The sequence below is a fragment of the Macrobrachium nipponense genome, chromosome 30 (genome assembly GCF_015104395.2).
Source record: "Macrobrachium nipponense isolate FS-2020 chromosome 30, ASM1510439v2, whole genome shotgun sequence".
Taxonomy (NCBI): Eukaryota; Metazoa; Arthropoda; class Malacostraca; order Decapoda; family Palaemonidae; genus Macrobrachium; species Macrobrachium nipponense.
Window position 1 is genome coordinate 60,382,895 of NC_087218.1, and position 11,241 is coordinate 60,394,135.

The 11,241-nt window shown below is 35.3% G+C and overlaps 1 long non-coding RNA gene across 1 annotated transcript in view; it reads left to right on the plus strand.

The window, feature by feature from the left end:
* Nucleotides 1–454: 454 nt before the first annotated feature.
* LOC135202564 (uncharacterized) overlaps nucleotides 455–11,241 on the plus strand; it is a 20,168-nt gene continuing 9,381 nt past the window's right edge. Inside the window, exon 1 of the long non-coding RNA XR_010311765.1 lies at nucleotides 455–566. This is a non-coding gene — a long non-coding RNA (uncharacterized LOC135202564). The remainder of the gene's footprint in view (nucleotides 567–11,241) is intronic.

Sequence of the window (11,241 nt, forward strand, 5' to 3'; positions counted from 1 at the left end):
TGGCAGAGGGTCACACCTCACATGTCCGTCTAACTTTTGAATTTTACTAGGCAATCATGAGGGATTATACTCCCCAACCCCCATAGGAGTAATTCTTCTATTTGAAAGTTGATGGTTTGTAAGAACAAATAGCAAATTTTGGATAATTTGTAGGTTTTCTAGCTTTACAAAACCAATCTTTTTACCATAATTCCAGATAAACTAACTTATAGTATTTATTACTGAAAGAAAAGGTAATGGGTTTCAGACAGATGAGTGGGGAGTTCCCTGCATTTACCAACTTGCAACAAATTAACCACTTTGTTACTAAGTGTCAACAATTGTTTCCTTGTTATGAAGCTGCAACAACTATCTTGAATTTTGCTATATATTTGAAAATTTAGATTGATTATTTACTTTATGAGTTTTTGTTGATTTATTTCATCTTCATGAAGCTTTTGCCTTGTTTATTTTTAGGTTCCAGATACCTTGCCTTTTGAAGAAATCTTGATTGATGGCAAATGAATTGCATAATTTATATCCTCCAACACATTACAGGAAGAAGTGGATGAATTTATCAAGAAAAAGTAAGTATTACAGTAATTTCTTCTCAGTCAAAATTTGAGTTGTCTTTTTCTGGTAATCATTTATGTGAATAATTGTATTGCATATATTATTATTATTATTATCATCATCATCATCATCATCATTATCATTATCATCATCATTATCATTATATCATTATTATTGTGTTTTTTTTTTTTTTTTTTTTTTTTTTTTTTTTTTTTTTTTTTTTTTTTTGCTCTATCACAGTCCTCCAATTCGACTGGGTGGTATTTATAGTGTGGGGTTCCGGTTGCATCCTGCCTCCTTAGGAGTCCATCACTCTTCTTACTATGTTGTGCCGTTTCTAGGATCACACTCTTCTGCATGAGTCCTGGAGCTACTTCACCTCTAGTTTTTTCTAGATTCCTTTTCAGGGATCTTGGGATCGTGCCTAGTGCTCCTATGATTATGGGTACGTTTCCACTGGCATATCCCATATCCTTCTTATTTCTATTTTTCAGTGATCTTGATACTTATCCAATTTTTCCCTCTCTTTCTCTTCAACTCTGGTGTCCCATGGTATTGCGACATCAATGAGTGATACTTCTTCTTGACCTTGTCAATCAATCACGTCACGTCTGGTCTGTTTGCACGTATCACCCTATCCGTTCTGATACCATAGTCCCAGAGGATCTTTGCCTGATCGTTTTCTATCACTCCTTCAGGTTGGTGCTCGTACCACTTATTACTGCAAGGTAGCTGATGTTTTCTTGCACAGGCTCCAGTGAGGGCTTTTGCTACTGAATCATGCCTCTTTTTGTAAGTGCAATACGAAAAGTGAAACCATAAACCACAATTAGCAAGTGAACTGCCCGGCACTTGCACAGAACCCCAGTACAAAAAGAGGCATTATTATTATTATTATTATTATTATTATTATTAGTTATTATTATTTGAAGGTAGGAGACCCTCTCTCAAACATGTTTTGTTAAAGATGATGGCAGCATCAGTGGAATTGATTTTATATATGGTCTTTTCAATTTTTCTTATTATTCTCTCTCATCAGGCTGATATTTGCTAATAGCTGCCCGATGTTCATATCTTGGTTAACCCTCTTACGCCGACTGGACGTATTTTACGTCGACATTTTTTGTCTCCCGTGTGCCGACTGGACGTATTTCACGTCGACTTACAAAAGTTTTTTTTTAAATTCGCGGAAAAATACTTATGGGCCTACCAGCCTAAAAACTTTTGAATCACGCGCCTTGGGGGATGCTGGGAGTTCACGGATCAAGGTGTTGTTTTGTTTACAATCGTTACGCAGGCGCGCAAGCGCGAATTTCTTTCTTGGCCGCACTAAAAAGTATCTGTGACACATCTCTGAAATTATTTCGTCACTTTGACATAATTTTGTACCATTGTAAACTTAGCTGTTACATGAAGTATTATATATGAAAAATGTGTGCATTTTTATGCAGAATACAACAATAAAATACTCATGATTGTAGCTTTTATCAGTTTTGAGATATTTTCATATAAATAATGATAATTGCCAAAATTTCAACCTTCGGTCATTTTGACTCTACCGAATGGTCGAAAAACGCAATTGTAAGCTAAAAACTCTTATATTTTAGTAATATTCAATCATTTACCTTAATTTTGCAACTAATTGGAAGTCTCTAGCACAATATTTTGATTTATGGTGAATTTATGAAAAAACTTTTTCCTTACGTCCGCTCGTAACTTAACTTCCGAAAAATCATACATGCGATTGTTGTAATGTTTGCACCATTTTAAAACTAGCCGTTATATAAAGTTTTATATATGGAAATGTGTGCAATTTCATGCACAATACAACTAAAAACAAAAACAACCCATGGTTGTAGCTTTTATCAGTTTTGAGATATTTTCATATTATAACGATAATTGCCAAAATTTCAACCTTTGGTCAATTTTGACTCTACCGAAATGGTCGAAAAACGCAATTGTAAGCTAAAATGCTTATATTCTAGTAATATTCAAGCATTTACCTTCATTTTGCAACAAATTGGAATCTCTAGCACAATATTTCAATTTATGGTGAATTTATGAAAAAAATAACATTTTCTTTACGTCCTCCGCAACGGTAACTCCTCCGAAAAAATCATACGTGCGATTGTGGTAATGTTTGCACCATTTTAAATTATATAAAGTTTTATATATGAAAATGTGCGCGGAATTTCATGTAGAATACAACAAAAAATAATTGAAGGTTCTAGCTTTCTCATTTTTTGAAATATTTGCATATAAATCACGATAAATAGAATAAAAACCACGTTCGGTCAACTGACTCTAACGAAATGGTCGAAAAAAACGCAATTGTAAGCTAAAATCTTACAGTCTAGTAACATTCAGTCATTATCTTCATCTTGAAACAAATTCGAAGTCTCTAGCAAAATATTTAGATTCATGGTGAATTTAAAAAAAAAAATCTTTCCTTCCTCCACGCGCCGATTCTCCGCCACAAATCTCCGAAATGCGTACTCCCATTCTCGGAATATTTGCTCCATTTTCATATTAGGCATTTCATAGAGTTTTATATATGAAAATATGCGCAATTTCATGTAGAATAAAACGAAAAATATTGAAGGTTGTAGCTTTTCTTATTTCCGAAATAATTGCATATAAAATAATAATATATATCAAAAAAATTTCGACATTCGGTCAACATTAACTCGTCCCAGATATGGTCGAAAACTGCAATTGTAAGCTAATACTCTTACAGTATAGTAATATTCAATATTTGTCTTCATTTTGAAAGAATTGGAAGTCTCTAGGACAATATTTAGATTTATGGTGAATTTTTGAAAAAAATATTTGTTTACGTCCGCGCGTTACGAATTCATGCATTAATTTGTGATAATATTTTCTCTGTGTTGCTTTTATCGTTTTACAAAGTGTTATATACCAAAATGATCGCAATTTAGTGTAAATTACAACGGAAAAAAAAATAACTTGTTACCTTTAACTGTTTTGCGCACGAGCGCGATTTGAATACAATTATATATGAATTTCGTTTTTGTGCTATCATATATCGCATTATTTATATATGATAATGATAAATTTTTTTCATTTCTGATGGTTGCATACTAAACTTCAGCCAATGACAAAAAAGGAGCCCCCAAATAAACTCTTAATCTTGAAACTAAGCACGCTGATTTTTTGAAAAATATATTTTTTATTTCCGCTTCCGCGCTCACTCTGAAACACCTCCGGCCACGGGAGGCAATTTTTTTTTACCGCTTTGGCGTAAGAGGGTTAAAGAAATGTTTTCTAGAAATACTAATTTATTGATATGATAACAAAAGTGGTTACAAATCTTAGTCTAAGGCCCTGATGAGAAGAGAATAATAAGAAGAATTGAAAAGACCATATATAAATCAATTTCCACTGATGCTGCCATTTCATCTCAAACATCATTATTATTATTATTATTATTATTTAGTTGTAATGAGACCACTGATTCACATTCCTAGACTCTTAGGGCTTAACTAAGTTAAAGAAGTTGTACAGCTAGGCCAGATTATGAAAGGATTAAAATTAAAATGCAAAAGCAAAGCACATCTAAGGCTAACCATACACTGCAAGAACCTTTGTTCTTTATATAGTGTGCCATGCAAGGGCACACTAGTCAGTACCCCGCTATGGGATAATTTTCTTGCATTATACGTGAAATTGTGCTGAAATGTTGAGGGTTCATTATAATCATAGATATAGTATAATTATTGTCCAGGGTTGACATTCATCCTAATTTTGCCATGGACTGCATATATTAAACCTCTCTTTGTGACATATGGGGGCAATTGCTTTGCTCAGTGCATTCATTGTATTGTTAAATTATTTATTTTTACTGTTGATTTTGTATTATCTGGTTATTTATTATTTGTGCAAATGCTTTTCTTATTCAAAGGTCTTTTTGTATGAGTTTTGTTTGCAGTCTACTTTTATTTGTGCAAATGATTTTGTTATTCACAGTTCTTTTTTATATGAGCTTGTTTACAATCTACTTGTATGCAGTGCCTTGTATAAATAAGCTAATTTAAACAGATTCTGTTCATCAGAGACAAAGTTAACATTTTGCATTACAGTACAGGGCTTGTATGGCTCATGCAATTTTGACAATCATTTCAGCAGAAACAGTTACAAGAACCATACTTCTTGCTGTTTTGTGTTGTAGGAGAGTGTAAGTCCATGTTGTAGTACATAATCTAATAGTATTGTTAATGCAAGGGCTCTTTTGACAGTTATTTGTGTGAGTGTAAATTTCTTATGCAGAACTGAACATGAATGGAGACTTAGTATTTACATCCTTCAGAAGGTGTATAGAACTGAAGGGTCAAACTTAACAAACAAAAATTTATAATGGTGATTTTCTTTGGAGCTAATATTTCAGGAACTGGCTTATCTTTATTAGATCTTTGATTGTTAAGTAATTCGTAGAGAGATTCAACCTTGTGTCATTGGCATTATGTTGATCAAGCAAATACCTTACCCATTAGGAGTGTAAATGGTTCCAAATAACTAAATTTTGGGGGAGAGAAGTCATGGGAGTATGAAGAAGCCTTGGTGCTCTTACCTTGAGTGTGAGGAAAGCTTTTGCAACTTGAACAAATGGTAGTAGATATCTGTGAATCCTCACATTTATTTATGTTAGACTTGTTTGAGAAAGGAAGGATTTCTTTTGTGATGTATAGGTTGGATATTTAGTGTTTGTAGATCCAGAATATAATCTGTTTTCTGATGTAGTCACAATAAATGCAGTGAATGAATTTCAATGTGCTGAGATCCAGAATGATCCATGGAGTAGAGGCAGGTACATGCAGCCGGTGGGGTTACTGTCGCCATCGTTTTAGTGGCGTTTTCAGTTTTAACGGTGCCTGTTAAATATACTAGTCATAACCACCCCTACCTACGAAAGTTCCCTATGTACAAAAAATCCAGGTTACGAAGGCAAAGACGAAGATTTTTGTGCTTCTGTGTAAACAAAAATAATTCAGGTTGCGAAAGAGTGTACTGTAAAGTCCAAGATTTGCCCGGCCTGCCAAGAACAATTTTAAAACTTGAGCACCGCCAACTCAGTAGACTCGCCACCATCCTCCCGCTCTCCCTTTGGTTGGCCTGATGCTAGTTTACCGGCCATAAGATCTTGCTCTCCTATTGTCAGCATCTATCCCATTATGCATCTACGTAAGGGAGTTCCTCGACCATTTTGTTTCGGCAGCATTATCGTACACACGTGGAATTTGTTCATTCACATAGATTTCGTTCAATAATCAATCTAGTCCAAAAAACAGGAAATATATTTCATTTAACATATACAGTATATCACTTTACGTGGGTTCAAGTAATCAATATGTCTGTACACTGAACTCAATGCCTTGCACTTTAACACCAGGGACTTCAGTACATTCACCATAAACATGGTATATAGGTTTTCTCAAAATTGAAAATAATATCCAAATTACATTGTATTATATATTATATAATAGTTCCCTTTGTATTACACTTGCCAACTAGGTTATGCTTCAAATCACAAAGTCACTTTAAAGAACCATGAATATGAAGGGGAGGATTTTCACACCTATAAAAAAATAAATGAATAAAAAAAATAAACTTAAAAAAATAGTAACAATTCAATAAAATGAGCAAAAATAATTTACTTTTAAAAATAAATCAGTGCTAAATTTTTGTACACAAGCTGACTAAGTTTCTATAAAACAAAACCTACCAACCATTCCCCTTATTTAACAAGCAGAGATGGTAAAAACTTTTTTTCCTTCTTTTCACCCTATAAAAACCATAAAAAACCGTTTCCTTGCTATCCATTCATACTCCCTCACTGGACCTTGACTTCTTGTCCACGGTCTTTGTGTCGTTCAGATTCACCTTTTTCAGTTACTACTCTGCTCTACTTCTGGACTCGGACCACTCAAAAACTTCCTGGGCTTGAAGTTGTTCTATTTTTCCTTAATACCAACATACACAACACTTCTTTCCTCACTTTTCCACCACTCTGTTCCTCCGGTCCAGCCACACTTCCAGCCACTCTTTGTTCACATTTACTCCTACATTCACCTTCTCCACTTCTTCAGTTAATGGAAAACCACAGGTACTGTATGTATCTTCAATATCAGTTAACTCTAGCCCCTCTATCAAATTACTCCTTTCTTCAACATTTGTCCTAGTAGCTATTAACAATCCTTCTGCATCCCAAACAAATCCTTCAAAATCATATTTGCCACATACCGAACTTTCATCAAACAACCGAGCTAAAGTGTTCTCATCCAATTCCAAGTTTCTGATTCCTTTACAGACTCCCTTTTTTCTGTCATTTCTTCCTTTTGTATCACTACTTGTTTTATTCCCCAGAAACTATCCTCCTCTTCATCAACAACTTCCTTGATTTTCTGTCTTGCCAAGACTTGTATTATAGGATGTATTTTTTAATATTCTGGCAGTTCTCTCCCTCCACTTCATCAACTGATAATGATGTGCTTCTTTTTCCTCTTTTTCTCCCTTTTCATTTTCATGCTCTATTACTCAACAATTTCACCAAACCCCTCTTACTACATATGGTCCTTCATATTTGTCCCGCATTTTATTTACTGTTCATCTACCTTTTTTAGTTACTATCCTTAAACACTTTATCCCAAATCTTGTAACTCAAATCTTTCGTTAGCTTCCCTCTACATCTCCCACTCCTTCTCAGTTAAACTTAATCTTGCTTTTACAATTCTTTTCATAATTCATTATATATTCGCTCAGAGATATGCCAGTGTTTTTATGTACTATGTTATAAACTGAGACAACCTTGCCTAACCACAAATCCCATTCTCTGTTTCAGTCATCATTCATAACAGTTCAACTCAAAGTTCTAATAGTTCTCTCTGCTAACCAACCCCTAGCCCTATGGCATGTAATGGAGTTGTTGTCATTACATGCTCTATACCCATTTCTCTCAACATTTGTTCAAACAGTCTTCCAACAAACTCAGGCCCATTGTCACTCAACATTCACACAGGCCATTTTAGTCACTCAACATTTGCAGAGGTCTTTTCACAAACACACAGGTAACAAACTTTTACTGACCACCCTTGTTTATTCTTCACAGATACTCAACTCAGATACTTACCTTTGTGATCCACCATCACTACTGCTCCTACATTCCTTCTTGCAGTTAGCAGGAAGGAAACACAATCAATTGCCACTAACTCAAATGCTTCTTTCATACTTAACTTCAGTACAGGAGGGCTCACATGTATTCTGATACTTTCCTCTCTGACACTCTTCACGTGTAGTCTGCACAAATTCTCCTGAAATATAGCGAAAACACTCCTGTCTTTCATACACTCCACCAAGTTAAACCTCCCCATATGGCCAGTCGTATCTATGCATCGTTTACAGTATTAACTTAAACATTCTTGTAGCACCACTTCCAAATACAGGCACATACACCAACTCACCCAACCACTCTCCCAAACAAATAGACTATGCCTTCACACAAGACAAACCTATCAGCAAACCTCTTGTAGTCTCTCTAGACTGACGGCCATAACCTTAACAGTATTCCCTTTCTCACACAGGCTCTCAACTTGCTAAGAGAAAAACATCCTCACTGTATTCTTTCTACATATTCCAAAGTCAGCAACTTGCTGTTATTCCCACTAACTTCTAGCACATCTTTATTTTCACTCTAACTATACTAACCAACCCTCACAAACTAGCCATACAGATCGACTCATTCTGTATCTTGGCTACTACTAACTCTTTCTTCAACAACAATCCTTTCCTCACATCCACAGACAACTTATTCTTTCTCAAACAATTTATTCCAAACGGGAAACAAGGCATTTGTTTGTTTCTTAACACCACAAACCTACACTACCTCCAATTTTTCCTAATTTACATCCTGAAATCCTTCGTGTTATCCCTTCTGTTAGGATATTTACAGTTCTTTCAATAACCCAACTCATCCGTTTTATATCCTTAACAACTTGTTTGGTTACTAAAGAAATCTGTGCCTCTGTATCGACTGATCCACAATACTGACCGTGGTTTTCACTAACCCCTACTGTCATTTTATCTCTTCTATCATGTTTCACACTGATATCAAACAAACTTTTTTTCTTTTTCATCTTCCCCCTGGTCATCTACTACTACAGTGCAGAAGGTTCTGCTTTCCCAATGCTTTCTTCCTCCATACACTCCCTTTCATAATTTGTCCTCTCAGCAACCCAGTTGTAGTGCACCCCACTTGAGCACTGCAAATGCAACACGCAGTCATCTTCTTTCATTCCTTCTTTACATTACAACATGGGTTTGTTGCCACCAAAGTGTCATACACTACCACTTCATACTTCTTACTTACTGCAGTCAGCACCCCTTGGAACAGAGCTGCTCTCCCGGACTCATCATCGCTTTAAACTCCTCATAATACTGGCTCATGTTCTTCAACCCCAACATCCAGGCATCTTACAGACTTCATCTATCACTTCTGCTCAGAGAGATCATTTATACTTGCAGGCACTCTCACTTTCAATCTGTCACTTGCTAAATTTTTCAATCTGTCCACACGCTTTCGAACAAAGAATCTCCACTCCCATATTTTCAAGGGCAAACCACTAACCATTTGGCAGATTATCAGGATTTATATCCCCTGTTTTCTCTATAGTTAGCTCACCAGGCAACCCGTACATCACATCTGTGATGACATTTCTTTTCCCAGGATGTACTCTACTACAAAATCAAAAATCATCAATTCTTCCAACAATCTCACAGTCCTTCCATCCACCCATTTTTCATTTCTTTACAAACACACAAGCGGCTGATGATCCATTCTTACTACAAATTTCACCCCCATACAAGAATGGTCTCAAAACTTTGACACAAAATCTCTGCTGCCAACTATTTCAATCACTGAAAACTTTCTTTTGCCCACGCTAAAGGCCATAGACATATAAGCTAACACTCTCTCTGTTAACTCCATTCGCCACTGTTCTTGCTTAAGACATCCATCCATTGACGTACCACTACCTTTGGTATAAACTTCTAACTTACTTGCATTTGGACTATAGTCTGGATATACCTACTCCACATCTTTTACTACCTCCTCTTTCAATCTTGCAAATGCTTTTTATCATTCTTTCTTCCCATTTCAGCATGGTGCTCTTTTTACTTCCAGTCCATTCTGTCAACGGTGGCTTAGATATGTATGCTTGAACAATCTTTAGCTTATTTCCTGTCAAACTTAAACAATCCTAAAAATGCATGCTACTCAAATACTGTCCTCAGTGATGGAAAATCTCATATCTTCCCCACAAACTTTCCTGACTTTCTTAAACCCGACACACTCACCATATGCCCCAATAACTCGACCTCTTCCTAAAACCACTCACACTTCACCACTTTTGCTTTCACACCCACTTCTTCCAACTTTCATAGCACAGCATTCACCAACCTTTTATGCTCTTTCACTGTCTTATTTACAGCCAAAATATCCAGAAGTGTAATATTTTTTGGACATGGAAAATGCAGTTATTGGCCAGGAATCTTTGGCTATCGGCATTTCTGTTCTTGCCCTTGTTGAATGCTCATTTGAGGGTTTTATCCTCCCAAACAATAGTTCTATTTGTTTACTAAAGCTTCCCAAGGTTTTGGTTATTTTCCTTTCTTTGTTTTCATCTTCTTAATTGCTTCATTAAGGCATACACTGCCTCAGGCAGCTGTTCCCTTTGAGGACTAAATAACTTCTCCCCAACATCGTCTCTCTCTCACCTTCCATATTTCCTACCTCCACCATCTTACCAATTACAGACTCTAAGTTACTCTACTGAATCTGGTCCCACTTTGGGCACCAAAAATTTTGTTGTGGCTAGATCTAGTATTAATGAGCAACAGTAAAATATAAAAGGCAGATGGTTTCAAGTTGAAATAGTAATGTTATTCAGGCAAAGTTTTCCTCTGTACTAATTTATTCTAGAACTACTACAACAACTAGACATTGGGATTTTGGTCCCTTAATTAACTCAAGGTTACCAAAATCAGAACCAGTTGGAAATATATATATATATATATATAAATATATATATATATATATATATATATATATATATATATATATATATATATATATATCTAATAAAAAGGAGCCCATAAAAACACCAAAATGTAGAGAGAAAATACTATATTTCAGAGACTGCTGTCTCTCTCAGGTATATGATGAGAAAAGTTTACAGAAAAGGTGGTATTTATACCAAGAGGATTCGTACCACAAGTAAGCCAATTTAGGTCACCCCCGCTGATAATCTTCCTTTAATCTTCTTAAGCGTTGGTTGAATGAACACTGCGTCGACGATATCTGTTCATTCAACCAACGCTTAAGAAGATTAAAGGAAGATTATCAGCGGGGTGACCTAAATTGGCTTACTTGTGGACGAATCTCTTGGTATAAATACCACCTTTTCTGTAAACTTTTCTCATTCATATACCTGAAGAGAGAGACAGCAGTCTCTGAAATATAGTACTTTTCTCTCTACATTTTGGTGTTTTTTTATGGGCTCCTTTTATTAGATGGAATTCTGTTGTTACAGAACATTTTTACCAGTCATATATATATATATATATATATATATATATATATATATATATATATATATATATATATATATATTATATACA